Raw genomic sequence first — 18,522 nt, forward strand, 5'->3', positions numbered from 1 at the left:
GCTGTGTTGTTTAACATACGAAGACTGAATATTGAGAGAACTTGCTTCCTTCCCTCATGGATGTGAAGGCCAACAGTAGCTAACTGATGAGGGGGAGACCTGCATTTGTTGATTTTTGTTAAGCAATGCAAGAAAGAAAGGAGAGAGAAGTGTTTTTCTCCTTTGTTTCCATTGGAAAAAGAATAGCAAATAGGCTGTGAAGTAACAGTATTAATATTGCTCATGGAAGAGGATATATGTCAACAAAGTAATTCCAGAGTATCAAAGAAGATTGGCTAATTGAAGGTCAAGCAGTTAAAAAATGTGCCCTGAGGACTCTCTTTGTCCCTCAAGTTCATCAGGTGGGATGGTTACTTAAGGTGGTCGATTTTATTTCCTAAAACTAAGTTAAAGATGGTGAATTTCCCTTTTTAAAGAGGATACCTTTTTCAGCAAGGAAACAGACAAAATATTAGAAAAGGACAGGTCTAGAACTGTAATTTGGGTATCTTTCAGTCTGTGAGGAGGACCCCTGTGGTGTTATATTCAGAGACATTTATTCACTGTCTTTTTATTCTTTTCTCAAAGATCAAAATTTCAGTTGTCAAAACTTTCTCCTTTCAGATGTAGCAATGGAAAATGTTAAAGCCAAGGGAATAACCTTTGGCTTGAATTTAAATGCGTGTCTCCAGGGATTATAAACTCAAATCAAACTACTTTCTACCCAACAGATTCTGCAGGTAATACAATATCATTTAGAAATTCTTTTCAGAGTCAGCCTTGCCCGATCTCCCACCGCACACATGCAGAGTAAAGGCAAAGAAGAAACCTCAGTACTCCAGACAGAAAGTTACAGCTCCTTGTGTTGACATTCCTTTGCATTAATTCTTCTTTTTCACCCTACGTCAGCTTGCATGTCTTTGGCAACCTGTGCTCGTTTCCATCTTTCTCGTACACTGAGTTACTCATAACTGTCTTGGTTTCGTGGTAAACACTTTAGCTACAACTTTCCTTCCTTTGCTTTGGCTGGTGTGCGTTAGAATTCTTGAAGTGTTTTTCCATTTCAGAAGAGGAGGTCTCAGTGAAAACATTACAAGTCATCCCAAATTAGTGCTGTATGACTGTTTTGTTGGCTGTGAATACTCTGAGGAGCTGTAACACTAGGGGTGTACGTGTGTATATATCTCTGAGTGATACAGATATATGTATATAGTGCTGGTTATGGCCTGCATGCGCTCATGCACACACACACACATATACGATTTACCCTGTGGGGGCCTTCTTAATTCATGAGACGCAACTTTTCTGCCACACAAGAGGTTTCTGGAACCATGGCCATTCATAAAGATCATTAAACATTAAGGAATGCAGAGGCCAATGTCCTCATACTCATTTATTATCACTTTGGTTTTAACAATGTTGTGCATACCTTGTGTTCATCTCAGGAAAAGGACTTCTGTAGCATTGGCTGGTGTTAGATATCAGACAGAAGGTGGCCTTCACAGGTGACGTGCTCCTGTTCTTCAGAAAGCTAATGTTCTGGAAGAAGCTTTGCTCAGCCTTCCAGCTGCAGTGCCACAGCAGTCAGGCCATACTTCCAAGGACTGGAATACAGTGGAGAGCATGTGTTAAAATGCTTATGGGAATGACATATAAATGTCACTTACTGAAAACACTTAATCAGTTCTTTTCACATATGCTGGAAAGGAGCAGGGTAAAACAGCAATTCAGCCTATCATGGACAACATAACCATGATGTACTATTTTAACAAATCAGAGAAGTCATCCTATCCAAGTCTTCTCCTGCATCACAGTGTGCAGTATCCTTTTATCCAGCATGCACATTAAAAAGGAACAGAAACAAAACAAAAAATGCAAACCCTCAAGGTCAGTCAGTCCAAATAATGACAGGCAATACAAATGCATTTTTATACGTAAACAGAAAAGGAGTGGGCAAGCTCTTTCTCATTATGCCAAATAGCAGTCTGGCTATGATTTAATGCATTTGAAATTAAGTCTGTCTCTTCAGCTGTACATTTTTACTAGGTCTGCAGAACAGACTGGCAGACAGTGTGAGCAGATGCTCCTGGTTGGATCAGGCATAGGAGATGAAGGGTAAGTTTCTTTGTGCTGGCTTTTCAGTCTGATATCATCCTTTGAATCTTTGTGCAGGACAACAGCAGCAGTGAGCTTTAGGTGTTTTCCAGATGAGATGTTGGACCAGATGAGTCTACTGGTGTATCATCGTAGGGAGTCCGTAAAGGCAGCTTCTGTTTAAAGATCTCTGCTTACTGCATAGGTAAAGAACAATCATGACTCCATATGACTTTAATCTCTTTCTCCTTCTTTCCATCTCCTCATGGCCCCTTAAAAACTGTTTAGAGAATTCTTGCCATTTTTTCACCCAGTCAGTACAACACCTGGTGCTTTTTGGATTTACAGTATGTGAAATAACACCTTATTTCATAAGTAACCCAAAGAAAAGGAGATTGTGGTTTGGGGTTTTTTTCTTCAGTAATAGAAGAAGTAGTAACCTACTTTCACCTCCTGCTGCCTTATGTGTGTGGGTGTTCCTGGACAGTTCTAGTGGTAAGACGTTCATCAATAGACAAACTCATGAAGTCCCAAATGCCTATTCCTATCCCACAAGCAGGCCCTGACTCTAATGAACTTTTCCTGAAGAGTATGGAAAACAAATCTTGCAGCCATCTGTTATGAACCGGTATCTATCTTACTTCAATATATACCAATAAACAAGTGTCTCCAGAATGACATGAGATACAGTATAACCAAAACCATGTTTGGAATTATGGCTGAGTGTTGTTGACTGAAAATATTGGAGGTGTGATTTATTATTGTTGTTATGTATAGCTCAATAGCTTAAATTTTTGCTTTAAAACAGGAAATAATCTACAATCTCTGAAAAGTGATTATGCTTACTTAAAAATCAAAATAAATTGAATTTGATGGAAAGGAGCAAGGAGTTAAAGAAAAAAAAAAGAAGACGTTAAAAATGCCCTTCTGATAGTTATCTATATGCATGATTTTTCTTTGTTCCTCTTCTTTGTTCTTTTTTTTTTTTCTTTCTACTTAGAAGCTTTGTTATCTGGATCTTTAGTTCGTCCTGCTTCTTTCATATCCTAGCTGCTCTTTCAGCAAGAGTTTATGGCCTGAAAGCCAATTGCCTTTTTCTTTAATTATGGAAGCTGAAGGCCACTTTGTTTACCCTGAGTGCTTAATTGAAGGAGGACCACGCATGCTTTTTTGTTCCTGCCTAGCCTGCCAAGACTATGGTGCACTGCATAGAAGGGACAACAGCTTCTTTGGCGATTTCTTTTTAACTGGCATCCTGGAGCAAGGGGGGAGCCAATAAGAAGATTATAGTATTCTGTCCCTTATTTAGGAAGGATTGTGGTGGCCTAGTCTAGATTAAGTATATGTGGAACGTTGATCAGTTTTCCTTTTACATTGGCAAAAGATATGGAAAATACTTTTTTTTTTTTTTTAAAAGGAGGGCAGTTAACATCTCCTGCATCTCTTTTTCTTTTCTCTACATAAAAGGGAAAGGGTTTTTATTCACAAAGAAATCCCCTATTTTCTAGCCTTTCATCACTAAGTAAAATTTTTCTCATGAATTTATTTTGAAAGAAATGTATGTATGGTCACTGCAAGGTGGTTGCTTGGCCTTTTTTATGCCATCCCTATGAATCAGCCAGAATGTGACTTCGAACAATAATTATCTCTATTTGAGTTCTAGTCTTAATTTGCCCTTGTTTAATGTATTTGTCCATTTGATATCAGAGTGAGTCATTGTTTTATAAAAGGCATGTCTTTAAATAAAATTATTAAACACAGTGATAAGATTTCTAAGCAGAGAAACATATTTGAATTGCTCTTACAGTATTTATGCTAAAACGGCAATCAGACACTCCAGTTCTACCCTGCGATACTTGCTAAAATGATAGTGGGATTGGGCTGAGCTCTGACTTTTCAGAACATGCAGATCTTATGAATGAGTCATGAAGGGTGAATTGTCATATATCAAAGCTTAATTATTGCATAAGTTTATCCTTCAACCATTCTTCTCTGATCTTCTCAAACCAAAAGTCAGGTATTTCCTGTTGTGATGCATTTTATTTTCCCAGGAACAAATCCAATGATGCCAAAGGAAGCTGTCGTTGCACTTTAGTGACAGAATACAAAAAGGAATGTGATAATTAAGTTATGTTATGAATATTGGTTATAAATTATGTTGTCTCATGTAAGCACTTGGAGTTTCTGTTGTCTTTTTCTTTCTACTGCATCATTTTTTCACAATATTGGAAGCTTGGCCGTGTGCAGAGATTTTCTTATCTAAGGATACCAGCTGTTTACTGGAGGTTGAAACTAGTTGTTCCTTTCTCAATCAGTGTCTGTCACAAGGAGACAAAAATGTGTGTATGACTTACATGATTTGTTTTCATAATGATGAATATAGTTTAGTTAGAAAATTGATTATAAAAATAGAAGCCAGGCTTTGAAAAGCAATTTGATGATACGATGTAGATCTGTTATGATCATTTTAAGGCTAATGAGTATATTTCACTTACGTAGTTAATCTTTTCAGTGTCTAGCAACAATGTTAATGTGGGAAGCCAATGTTGAGAGTAGGATGAACACTTTGCTGATACCCGCCCAAATTATATGCTAACTATTTAATGCATTATTTCCAGGGAATGCGTACATAGAATGCAAATGTAATATAAAGCTGAGGCATTAATCTTCTTCAGAATATACAAGTATCAGCATACAAGTGCAGTAATCTCATTTAGGCTTTCTTTGAATAATGTTGAGAGAAGATTTTGAATCATTACTGGTTTAGAGGTGTGAGCAAGAGTTTGAGAGTCAGGTTCTCTCAGATTCCGGCTACCCTTGAACTGTGGTTGAATGTTAACAACAGGACCAGCTCTTCATACAGCTGAGTTTGGAAAGTCTTAGTAATCAAGTCACTCTTTCAGATGGGAGCAAGGTTTCAAATCCCTGCCTTGAAACGTCACAAAGTCTAGGCCAAAAGAAATCTTCCTTGTGTCGAGGGAACATTATCTTAGTATGACCCAGACAGGGACTGGACTCTGTGTCATGCTATTCCTTCACTCCTTCCAGTGGTCAGTGTTGCTCCCTGTTACTCTGTATTAACTCTGACCAAAATAAGGGGGCATCCTCTTTGTACCTATGGCAGAACCCTCTACCTCCTGATATCAACAAACTACTCAGTGTTTATTTTACAAACTCTGTGAACGTTGCCTAGACAGGCCAGTTACTTCAAATTCCCTCAAGGCTTTGATTATGTTTTCCGTACCCTGCTGCCTTCTTTGATAGTCCTTCCACCAAATGAGGAAACAGAGCAGATGTCATTTTAAAAAAAAAAAAGTATATGAGAAAAGTAAAATTATCTTGGTCTTAAATTATGTTAATTTGCCTTTTAACATGCTAGAATTATAAACTTTCAAGTTCACTTGGTTCAGTACGGCCTTTACACAAGCTCATCTGTGGTTATTTTGCTCTCCTGACAAATGTAAGAGGGAGGCAAGAGAGACAGTGACAGCAGCCCTAAGGAGGTGGCAAGTAAATTTTAGCATGATGCTTGCTTTCTGTGATTTGGTTTAATCAAAATCAGTATGGAAATGCCAGTGTTTCTGCTTTGAGCTTTATTAGCCCATGCAAAACTTTGCCATTTCATCTCTTTGCTTTGCCTGACATATTTAATAAATGTGGCAGCAACTCAATGAAGAAGGCATAATAAAGGAGTCTTCGAATATCTTTAGCAGAAGAAAGTGTAGATTAGTAAAAGATCCAATTTTCTTTAGAAAAAAACCAGACTATGCCTTCTTGATTCTAAATCCTAAGTACGTGTGAATAAATTGAAAGAAATACCACTTTACTTTAGCTGAGAAGACTAACAGAATGTCTATAGATTCTTTGCAGGTTAAGTCTTTTTCATTTTAAGAAAACCCCAAGACTTTGGTCTCTGCACCTCTCAGCTTTCAAGGCACTGTTTTGAGATACTTGGATACACACTGTGCAACTTGGACACGTAAGACCTGAGATACCTTGTGTATTTGTTTGTTTCCAATTCTAGTAGTCTCATTTTGCCAGGCTGAGTATAAGACTGCTTTGGGTGATGGGAGATGGGGGTGGCTGAAGGTAGAGTCAGAGATGATTGTTCATGTTTAATTAAACACCAGTTCTTGCAATTCTTCTACATAATGATGCCTCCAAAACATGTTGGAGAATTTAGCTAATCTTACTATGTTTAGCTTTGCATGCAAGTGGAGATCTGGTTATGTATAAAAGAACGTAAACAGAGTTGTCATACTAACATTTAAATCTTTTCTTTTCAGCACAGCACCACTGTGGGTGTGTTGCATAAATTGCCACAATGGAGTGTATTTCAGATCCTTCAGCTCAGAGGCCATCTGTCATTGAAAGTGGCACATTCACCTGCTCATCACTTCTGCAGCAATGTGTGCACTAGACAGGATACATCCAGATGAAGTTAACAACAGGACCAGCTCTTCATACAGCTGAGTTTGGAAAGTCTTAGTAATCAAGTCACTCTTTCAGATGGGAGCAAACATCACAAACAGATTGCTCTTTCTATCCAAGAGAACCCCAAGTGCTTTCTGCTTTGCTTCAGAAAAGAGCAAACTAGTTCCCTGAGGGATATTTTTCTACTCAGTAGAATCCAGCATCGCCTCTATGGGTACTTCTCTACTGTGCCTGACCCACAGGTAATAACAGAACTCTAATAAGAAAATTGTCCTCAAGTCCTTGGAAAGATCTAGACAGGATTCAGCATTTTTATAATTATCAATACTTTTCTATGTCTCGCCACTTCCCTTCCACCTTTGTATTTCCTTGAACTCTGAGGAAGTGGAAGTAAGCTAGGGCATGCTGTTGACCCCTTCTTCTAATATTATTTGTCCAGAATGTTTTTTGGCTTGAGAATATGTCCACATTTCTGTATTTGTCTAACTTTTCCTTGTTCCATGTTTAATGCGAACTGTGTAGGTTGTTGAAGGAGGAACTTGACAGTGCTGTGGATATGTGCTGACAATTTGCTCAAAGAATTCCAACTATGGGTCAGAGATTTTTCTTTCTAATCAGTGACAATGTACATAACCTTTCTGTCTACTCTAAATGTTCTTGTCTGTAAAATGAGGTTTTACTTGCCTGCCTCACAGGCATGTTTAAGCTTAATTAGAGTAGGTAATAAATGCTAAGTATTATTTTAAAAGAGCTATTGCATTCTAAAATTATGAAGTTTGGATCTTAATTCACAGCTTTATGGGGTAAGGTTCAATATTGATTACCTTAGATTTTCAGAAAGCCTCTCCTGAATTTAAGAAGGGATTTAACAAAATAGCTCTTGAAAACACGTATGATTTGTCTTAATAAAAAGCTAACTTGTACTTGCATAAAACTAGTAGAGCTTTGCACATAATCAGAGTTTTCTTGAATGACATAGTCTTTGAAATGCACATGTTGTACAGGTCTTTCCCTTCTGAAGAATATATGCTTGTTATTGTCTTAACGTATTTTAAGTGTTTTTCTTCAGATATTGTCTTAAGCTATTTTCTTTAGGCTCTAGTATAAAGGAAGAACATAATTTAAAATCATGTTCATTGGGCATTTTTTCAACATTTTCTAAGTATAAACAAATTACACAGTAAAAATGGATTCCATTTTTCTAGGGTGGGAGGACAAAGAGTAAAATGTTGGGGTTTTGGGGTGCCTGGCTTTGTGCCTCATCATGTTTAATCAGACTGGTATCAATCATGAAAGACTGTAGGTCTGAGATACCTTTCTCAGTATTCCTTGGAAGATGAGTGTTGCACTTCTTTGTTTTCTCTTCTCGTTTCAGTTCCGCTGCGAAGAGATCATATTTTTTTAAAAATCAGAGGCATTACTGGAAAATTCCATCGATAGAATTAAAAGATGCAGCATAAAAACAAGGAGCAGTATGTGTTCTGCAAAGTTTAGAGGACTGTAGGAGGAGCTTTCTTGACATCAGAAACTACAGATACTTTATCTATGTCTATTGTTAAGTTAGCCATCTCTGTGTGTGCGCACATGTGTTGAGTGTGATTTTTCCTTTTTCTCTAAATACTGTTCTTCTTGTACTACTTTTTGAGGCCACTTCTTGCTATTATGGTATGTAATTAAAATTAATCTTACTTTAGTCAGGGATTCTAAGCAAGTTCCTCCCATTGATTCTTCCAACCTAAAGGTTGCGTAAAGCTCCAAAATGAAGATGTGGTTGAAAGTGTCATTCTTTTGCTGCATTGTAAGCTTCTTTGGTAGTGTTGAAAATCATCTCTGTAGGACACAGAACATTCTTGGGGATCATTCCGGGGATTCTCCCAGGAGCTAAGAATCATCATAAATCTTATTTTAATCTCTGCTTTCATCGGTAGGGACATTTTTGACCTTGCCTGTGTAAATCCACAGCAATATGTAGGAAACAATAAAATAAAAAAAACCCAGATTCCTTCATCTTAATCCCTTAAACATTCTTCTGAGCCTTGAAAGAGGGCAGAGGAACAAATAACATGATAGGTATGAATCATATTGCTGGATGCCCTTTTAGAAAATGCTCAGGTGTTATTAAGGAAAGGCTTTAATGTGTGTATACTTGCTGATGTTGCAATGTCTGAAAACAGTCTTTTTACAATGAATGGTTAAAACATGTTTGAGGATTTTGGTGTAGCACAGTTATGTCTCCCCATCTATTTGAAGGGAAAAATCTGTGTACAAATTTTCTACTGAACTGGCAAAGGCAGTTAGTTATGTCCTTGATTCAAAGCTGGTGCTCTTCTAGATGCATCAGATGCTTTCATTCATTAAGCAAGATTTCCAGCAAACAGTTTTATATCTGCATATTCTAGCAAGTTTGAGATGTCACTGAAAACAAAGCAGCAAACAATATTTGTATTCTCTAACACTGGCCCAAATAAAGTGAGTGTTTAACTGTCCTTTAGGAGCTTTGAACTAGCTCCCAATGACTAGTCTGACACTTCAGGCTGTACTTCCTCTACTTTGGTAATTTCTTTTCTTGTTAGAAAGCAAGTGACTTCTTAGATTCCACTTACTGTACAAGAGAAACATCTTTGTGATCTTAAAGACAGTCTAAAAGGCTGCCTTTTTTTTTCCAAATACATAGTTCAAGATCTCAGTGGAGAGCTTTGGTTGTTCTGTCTCAGAAAATGACTGATACCTTAGATAGGGAATTCCTGATGCTACGTAAGTCCCTGGCTTTGACGCTGGCTGGTAGAAAATAGACTACTGACTTTTAGAGCTTGTGCATCAATAAGTCATGAGTTCATTTGGACATGAGGAAATGGAATGAAGATGCGTCAGGGGAAGTTCAGATTGGACATTAGGCAAGGGTTCTTCACTGAGAGGATGGTTGGTCACTGGAAGAGGCTCCCCAGGGAAGTGATCACAGTACCAAGCCTGTCAGAGTTCAAGGAGCATCTGAATGATGCTCTTAGTTATATGGTTTAGTATTAGGTAGTCCTGCGAGGAGCAGGGTGTGGGGCTCGATGATTCTTATGGGTCCCTTCCAACTAGAGATATTCTATGATTTAAGCCTGCAGTTTTGGCTGATTGAACTAGGACTGTAAATTTTTAAAACATTTTGTAGTTCCTGTGTCATGGTAGGTTGCAGATTTTCAGTCTTTGAATAAATGCACTTGGTGTAGAGGAGGATCTTGGGAAACCTGAGAAAGTAGCGATTTTTTTTCCCCAGAAGGAAAAATTAAAAAAACACTAGGTAAGGGAAAAAAAGGACATTTCTTCTCTCTTTCAAAGGAGAATATGGTCCGTCACTATGTGTCCAGGAATGACACTGGAAGAGTATTTCTCGTTTCTTTTGTGGGGTAGTTTGCAGGGTGATATGAGGAAACAAGTAATTATATAGTCTGTTTCTTCTAGTCTGTTCCCCCCCTGTCCTTTCCCCCCTAGTCTGGAGGATGAGGAGAAGGATCTCATTGCTGAAGAACTGTTGAGGAAGGAGAATTCTCTTTAGATTTTTTTTTTTTTAAACTAAGTATTTTAATGAGTAATTGTGAGATCTAAAAGTATTGGCCTCTTCTGCCCAAGCTAAAAGACAAACAGTGTCTGCGTGAGGTCTTACTGCAGAGTGTGGGGGGAAAGGACTGTCACACTCTGAGCTTGACCTATTTTTCTTATTTGATGAAGAGAATGAGTGAATGTCCTGAACACCTGTGAGCTGCATGACTGAAGAATCATTTTTACTGAAACAGATTTAACTAAAAGTATATAGCAACAAATACTTGCTTCCTTTAGTTAGCACATTCCTGCTGTATTTAAGAGTTTTCTCCAAGGAGAATATGAAAAGTCGTGTGTAAAGGAGCATGAAATTCTTTTTTAACTTCAACTGTTAGTTAACTCTTCATTTCAAATGCCCTGTTTAGTCCCTAATGTTTAAAAAAATACTTAGTTTGTGTTTCCCTCTATAAAAATAATTTCCTGGGGGTTCCCTGGCTTAGAGAAAGATGGTGGATAAATTCAGCAGTTTTATACAATCCCCAGAAAGGGATTTGTTGCTTTGTGAATCTTGCAGGAACCGTTTGAACATCTTAGATATGTAAAGTTTGGAAACTCCTGTGAGAACATGATTTAGTGTTTCTAGGTAGGATGAAACTGGCTTCAATGATTTTTGCATTATAAATGACAGATTTCTCATCCTTACTCTTCTAAGACAAAAATTTTTCATATTTTTATATTGACGAGTTATTTTTAAACAGCAACAATGTTTTCCCCTTGTTGCACAGAAATGGTCCTAGAGTGATTCATGTTTGTGTTGAGGTATGTGTGCATACAGGTTTTTAAAATAACTCTAGTGTTTAAAAATGGGAGTGTGAAAAGTTATAATCCTATCAGAAAGTTGACATTCTAATCAAAAATGTTCAGCATGGGTTATTTTTTTTTTACCAGTGCATGAAAAATCTGCACAAAGACAATATTTATCATCATAAGTCAGATGATGTTGATTACTTGAATACAGTGCTTAATTGGCTCATTAAATGACCCTTGAGATGGTTGTGGTGGAAAATAGGTACAAAGAATAGGTCCAGATTCTGTTGGGTTTGCTACGAGTGACATTTTGGTGGCTGCTTACCAAGGAGTACCAGGACCTTTGGGAGCTTGGCTAGCCTACCCTTTTGTCCCAGGGCAGCATTAGCTGTACCTGCATCTTTCCCAAAACTGCTGCGTCTGTCCGTATCGATTTTGGCCAGGATCACTTGTGATGTATGTCAGTAATCAACGTAATCTTAATAACTGCCTGCTATTTATTTTAAATCTCTGTTGGTAATCGATTTACATTTAGTCCTTCACTTACACCATACTCTTTCTTCCAATAAACTTTATTGACAGTAAGTATTAACATACGTTATGCTTACAGTTACTGCCTGTTTAGCGGATGTGAGTGCCTAACAGTTGATTTTAATATCCCAACAGCAAAAGCCAGTTGTATAATTCACCTCATAACTAGATGACAATAAAATAGTGAGTCTGACAGTTTTCCATATATAATCTATTTGGAAATAAATGATTCGTTTTCATAAATACATCCAAAACAAAGTTGCCTGATTTTTCTTTCTTTTTTTCCCCCTAAAGTAAAATATCTGTTTGACTGTACTGTATTCTGTAGGATTTGAAAATATTTGTCCCTGTGAATTTTGCATTAACTTTGCCAATTTTGTATGAAAATAAGGAGTCTCATTATTTTAATAGTTACCTGGAAAATTTCCAGCTCTAAGAGTTTGTGTAGTATATTTATCACTACATGGTATGAATTCAGGATTTTTAATAAGTTAGACCGTCTCTGACTTACAAGAATAGAAACTGTCATGAGACTGGAGCAACTGGCTAGGGTTAACCACGTACCCACGTTCTATTAAGCTGGTTGAAAAGGGGGTAGTGAAATACTGTGCTTGCATTCTGCAGTCTAAAGCCTACATTTTTAAAGGCATGATAACTGAATAAAAATGTTTACTTAGATGAGTTCTGTTTTGTTGAGGAGAAGACAGTCTCATTTGTTTAGCAAGGGGTTAAATAGAAATTAATCCTTTAGGCTTACTTTGAAAGGTGGTTATCTTTCCAGCAAGAGCGAGCATTGTTTGCTTTGCCAGAAACAGTGTAATTGTTCCTTAAACCATTATGTTCTCTCAAAGAACAAACTTATTAGAAAGAGGAGGAATATCATTGGCATAAGCATTGTCTTTAAAAGATTAAAAAAATTAATGGAAGTGCTTTCATTTACATCTAACGAGCACAGGCATTTTGCATGATGTAAGCTGTAGTAGAGCTTTTTGTGAAGAGATTCTTTTTTGTGTGACGAGTACTCTAATAGAAGTATCATAGGTTATGGGAAACACGAACAGTAGTATGGTTGGCTCAAGTTAATTACATTTATTCAGATGAAATACTATTCTACTGTACTCTTCAGGAAAAACAGCGAAAGTACCAAAACCTTTTTTAGCCAGCTTTTATCTATTTCAATTATTTTTGACAGTGTGTGTTGCATGTGTGCTTTAGCTACAGTGCCTTTATATCGACAGTTGGTAGCACAAGCCTTTTAAAGCACAAAGGGTAGCAGTACTTCAGCCAATCTGTGATAAAAGAGAAAAAATGAAATCACTATGGAAACTGCAGGAGGAATCTAAAAGCTTTCTTTATAAAGTAAACGTCTGATGTTTGTGACTGCGGGGGCAAAAAATTCATAAATCTGTGTGATGCTATCATTTCTGATTTGTTATCGCAGCAAATGCCAAGTCTAAGCAGTCTGACCTTAGCCTTATTAAGTGCTTTCTTTTCAGATACAGTTATTATTCGACAATAGAGAGACTGCAGTGCTGCAAGGGGGAAAACTAATATATTTAAAATGTGTATGTCTGTGTGTGCCTGTGTGCGTGTATATATATAACTATCCATCTTTTTTTCCCCGTGAAGCTTATGGAGTTGGGAACGCTGAACGTGGGAACTCAGGGACTACTATTCTGAGCACAATTGAGAAAACTGTGTTTTGTCCCATTGCATGCGCCTGTCTTTGATGTCAAATTGAAAATCTCTGAGCCTCTTCCTCCAATCCAAAAGCAAATAAATACTGAGAGAAAGAAACCTCTCTCCTCTCAGCACATAGGTCCTCTACGACTGAAAAATGAAAGTGACTGTAAGAGCTCTGATGAACTTGTTTGGACAACAGACAGCAACAAATACCTGTCTCGGTGGAGGAGTTTAAGAGCACTGCAGAGATCCTCAGACAGTACAGAATATCTTGGCTCACACAGGCCACTCTCTTTATCTCAAAACAATACCAGCCGAGCTCCTCCATACCTACCACTGAAGAGCTGCAGGAACAGGAGGACAGTAACTAACATAGCTTTTAAATTTTAATCTCCTTGTTTTATTAAAAAAAAAAAAGAAAGAAAGAAAAAGACATGAATTCTAAGCAAGATGAGAGATCTGGTAAGTATTTTTATTGCATTTGTTTGCTTTAGCTTGAAGATTATTTTTAGTCATAAGCATCTGCTATAAACAAGATTAGGGCTTGAATGAGTGTGGGTTTTTTGTTAAGTTTTTTGATTTTGAAAAAATTTGATGCCTATTTTTGCGTTTCCAACTTTGATAGCTTTTGGATTTCTTTGATTCGCTGCTCTGATGTAACTAGTGTATAAGCTTTGCAAGTTTGATGTTTCAAGATGCTCAAAAGAGCACTGTTGTTCCTAGGCTCTTTGAATATAAACATGCCCAGTGGTAATACATATTATTGTATACACAATAACAGGCTTTAATATTGTTATAGTATGGCAGTTTTAAAATATACTGATAAAGACCCAAGCCAGGAAAGTACTTTCCAGCTAAGTGTTTCAAGCTTTCAAAACAGTCTGAATGTTTTAACTCTTATTGAACAAGTTTATATATGAAGATTTAATCTATGACAGATGACAGTGTGAAATTATTTGGCTATAAATGTGAGAGGCCAGAGGAATTCTTTATTATATTCAGATTTCATGGTACATTGGTGAATGCTACTATAGTGTGTGCTTATGTTATTAACAGTAAAGATTTCAGGTTAACAGCAGCAAAACATATACAATACAATTCTTGCAAAACCAGGTCAGTCTTTCAGTAATAAATATAAATCCTAAAAAAGATATAGTTTGACATATTGGCTTCATTGCAGCTTTTTATACATATAATGAAAACCAATTATCTGTGGAGAAAATTTGACTTTGTGGAATGGAATTAAATTGCTTTTTAAAGGCTTCCTTAAACAGCACTAGCTGGAGGGAAGTCCAATAACATTTTTAGCTCTGAATTGTAATGACTTTGCTACAGTAATAAATCATGTTGTATTCTGACTTTTATCAAAAGATTCCAAGGAAGAAAACTATGCACTGCAGGTTGAAGCTACAGGGGCAATCCTGAGTGGTTTTTCTCCATCCAGCAACTTTTCTTATGGCCCTTCGAAGCCAGCAATTCCCATGGATCAGCGCTTAAAGCGGTAGGTCCAAATCCAACTAAGCTGATGAAAACAGTTGATAAATATACATTCCCGCAAACAAGTGCATTATCAAACTGGGATATGTATAATGTAGTGTGGTTACTTAAACCACTGTGATTTAGGAACCACAGTGAAAAATTCTATTCATCTTCATCACATTTGGAGGGGAGGGTGCATTTTGGGGGTATGGGGAGGTTTTTTGTGGTTTTTTTTGTTGTTGTTTGGTTTTTTAATAAGGAAGTATCTTGTTCTATTTATTCTCTTTATCTCTTGTCTTGATATGGATCTGGGTACAAGATTGATTTAAAAAGTAAACTTTTTGAAAAGTGATGGTTTACTTTACTCAACAATATATGAATCTGCCCTGTTGCTGTAATTACTGTACTACCAGTTATCTAGGTAAGTGTTTGGGCTCAGTGTTGAATGGGGGGAGGTTTTGTAAAGTATGTATTTGGGATTCAGAATCTGAAACCTTACAAAAAGAAAAGCATTTATTTGAACACTGGTTTGGTCTGCTGAAGTTAGCTCTAAAGTAATCAGGGGAGGAAAAAAAAGATACTGTCAACTTCTACTCATTTTTCCCAACAGATCATGTATCAAAAGTGTAATCTGTAAGAGGAACATGAACTGGTGAAATGTACCTCTGATGCTGGTTTACCTATGCTATTATGTAGAATGGTTGTAATTATCTTGCTGAGTCGTAATCCCTGACATTTGCTTTCACAAAGCATCTAGTGGAGAATGCAATACCCTAATTATGTTTCTGTGAAAGAGTTGAGGGGGAAAAAAAGTTGTGCTCTTTAGCACAGCATTTTAAAGAAAAGCTATTTCCTTAATAGTATATATATCAAATTTTGGGAAGGCTAAGGATACTTTATCAACTGGAATTCCTGGTTGTTCCATATCACAAACATAGTTGAGCATATGTTAATCGTAAGTTCTTTTCTAAACTACGTGCTGTACTTACCTACATCCTACGCAAAACAGGCACGGGCTCCAGTCTAAATATTTTTATATCTTTATGTTTGCTATCTTATGTTTTTAAGTATTTTCTGCAATAAATAAAGTCATTACTGCATTTTAAAGGAAAGAATAACAGTGAGTTAAATTTGAATTGCAGCTTGTAAAGATCCCCTCATGTTACGTTATTTTATATAGGGAGCTAGCCACAAACAGTGTGAACTTGTAAAACTGATTTTTGATCAAGGGGAGAGCTCACTTTTTATAGATAGGTTTGTCTACAAACTGAGGCAAAAGGTTAATTGAGGTTACATGCTCGAATATGTGTATTTCGCCTCTATAATGCATTACTGAAACACTGTGCTTTTTTATATCTGGTATGAATAATTTCTAAATATAAAACTATTTACTAAAGAATCATTAAAATGGAATCTCTGAAGGAAAATGGATATGTGATACTGGTACGTGGCTTTGTTCACCAAAGTAGGGCTGTGTGGGTTAGCGAAAGAAATGACTCCAGCAGTCTGTTCTCAAGCAAAATGCTCAGGCGCAGGATTATTGTACAGGACATACCTGGCTTTCTTTATGCTCTCCTTTTGGGAAATCAGTTGAAACTGTTCAAATATCCTATGGTATGTAAGAATAGATATCCAATGTTGTGCCCATCATGCCTGCTTTTACTAAATGAGCTGTATAATTAAAAAAAAAAAACAAGGAAAAAAAAGTCTTGCTTTTCCTCCTCCTTAAGCAGCCCCCTTTTCCTCCCCTCTCTGTGCTTGTGTGGTTTTTTCTTGTTTTTTTTTTAAAAAAAAAGAAAAAAAATTAGCATCAATCACTATAAAGAATTATGTACAATTAAAAAAAAAAAAAGAAAAAAAAGTCTTGCTTTTCCTCCCCCTTAAGCAGCCCCCTTTTCCTCCCCTCTCTGTGCTTGTGTGGTTTTTCTTGTTTAAAAAAAAGAAAAAAGAAAAAAAATTAGCATCAATCACTATAAAGAAACATCACTGTTCACATAAATCCCATAATTTGTACTTTATAGCAAGGTGTCTGTTACTGGTGACTTGTGGTAGACGTGACTGGGAAGAGCGGCCATGTTCCCACTCAAAGGTGGCCTCCAGAGAGTGCCGGAAGTCTTTGAGCAAATTACTTCTCGCCACTCTTGTCTCAAAACCTGAAGAAAGTTGTTTCCCTCACGGACACAGGCTGGGGATTGCTCCAGTAAAAGCAGGGAGGGTTTCTGGGGAGGCGGTCACGCCTTCGTAGCGCCGTTTTCTCTGTCTTCCCGCCAGGTGCCCAGCTCTGACGTGAGCTCGCTGCAGAAAGTTTTCCTTTTCATTCTCCCATAACCTTGTGTTTTTTAACGCTGTGCTGTTTTTGAATGCCACGCGCGTTCGTGTCGATACCAAGCCAGCAGCTGATGAGGACGTAACCGGGATAACTCAGCGCTGGAAGACATGTGGGAGGCTCCGTTCAGGGTGAAATAACCCAGGGTATTACACTGAGTGAGGCCTAATGAGAGGCTGAAATCAAATACGACTGTGCTCAGGAGCTTGGGTGGGCTTCAGACCACTCTTTTCCCAGCACAGTATCACTGGTCTCCCTTTTGCAGTGGTATACACTTGCTGGGTAGGGTTGACATTTCCAGGCAGTAATGTATACTCCACAGCCCTTTGGCGATACGGCTTCATGGCCACATTCTCACCTGCGAGGGGCTGGCACAGCTCCTCCACACTCTACACCAGCACCAGAGGATCTGCCTGGCATATATTTCCCCAGCAATTTTTAATTCCATTTAGTGGCAACAGTTTGTTACCAGTTTGCTCAAAACAGAAGGGAAACTGGTGCAGAATGCTTCAGAATTTGTAATAAATTCATCTTTTTTATCTAAGAACACTATTAATTGTTTTTTATATATATTTATATTCTATATATAATTAAATATATTTATAATTGAAAGCTTTTTTCCTTACATCATGCCAGGCATTTACATAAGTTGATAATAAAAAGTACAGTCCAATGGATATCTCTGTCCTTAAGGACTGGTATTCCAGTTGACGTGAATGAGATACTTGGAATTAAACAGCAACAGGGTTTGTGAATGCAGAGTCCTGCTTCTTTAAAACGCATCCAGTAGTCTAGAGGTATTCTGCCACACAGGGTGCATTACACTGAATAACACTGATTTGCTTTCTTGTTTGTCTGCTTGTTTACTTGCTGCACTGGAAGAATTTCGAAAGGCAGTGGGACACCTGGCATTTTTGTAGGAGTGTAATAAAATTTTCAAATATGCAAAAAGATTGCTTTGAAACACTATAAAGTGACCATTGGCAACTTTCAAAATAAATTGCATGCACTTTTTTTAACATGCCGTTTTGAAGTTGCTGATAAAATGATTATTTATGTGATGGGTAGGGAGGCTTCTCTGAATTGATAGCTTCTGCCAGGTTAAAATATTGGTTTTGATGTCATGTCTCTAATTTGCACTTGTGTTGGCAGTCTGAATATTTAAAAAACCTCTGCATTTTATAAATCTGATTTGATTGCTGTGTAAAAAGTTTTCTTGTAATCTTCAACCTTCACACCTTAAAATTGCCTTAAAACAATCCAACCCACCCACCCTAAGGCAAGTATACCCATGCACATACACATCCTACTGCAACCTGCTTTAAGTAACTGAAGTTAAGACTGGCTTAAACAGAAAAAGGGATAAAAGTGTTTTAAAGCTGAAGTCTATAGCTGGGCTGAACTAATACAATATTTATACAGAATGCGGAATCATTAGCTTTTCATATAATAATGCATTACTTCCTAAAAGTCAAACACAGAGTGTAAATGTCAGGATATTTTCTCTAACAGCTTCATTGACTGTGTCTTTGTAAATAAATTCTTAAGCTCCATGTCATATAAAATGAAAAAAACCCTTTTCGTGCAAGTAAAATCTCCTTATTGAAATATAAAACTGCTGCAAGACTGAAATGAGTATCTGCTGCTTCTTGTGGCAAGTAGTT

The sequence above is a fragment of the Gavia stellata genome, chromosome 4, assembly GCF_030936135.1.
Source record: "Gavia stellata isolate bGavSte3 chromosome 4, bGavSte3.hap2, whole genome shotgun sequence".
NCBI lineage: Eukaryota > Metazoa > Chordata > Aves > Gaviiformes > Gaviidae > Gavia > Gavia stellata.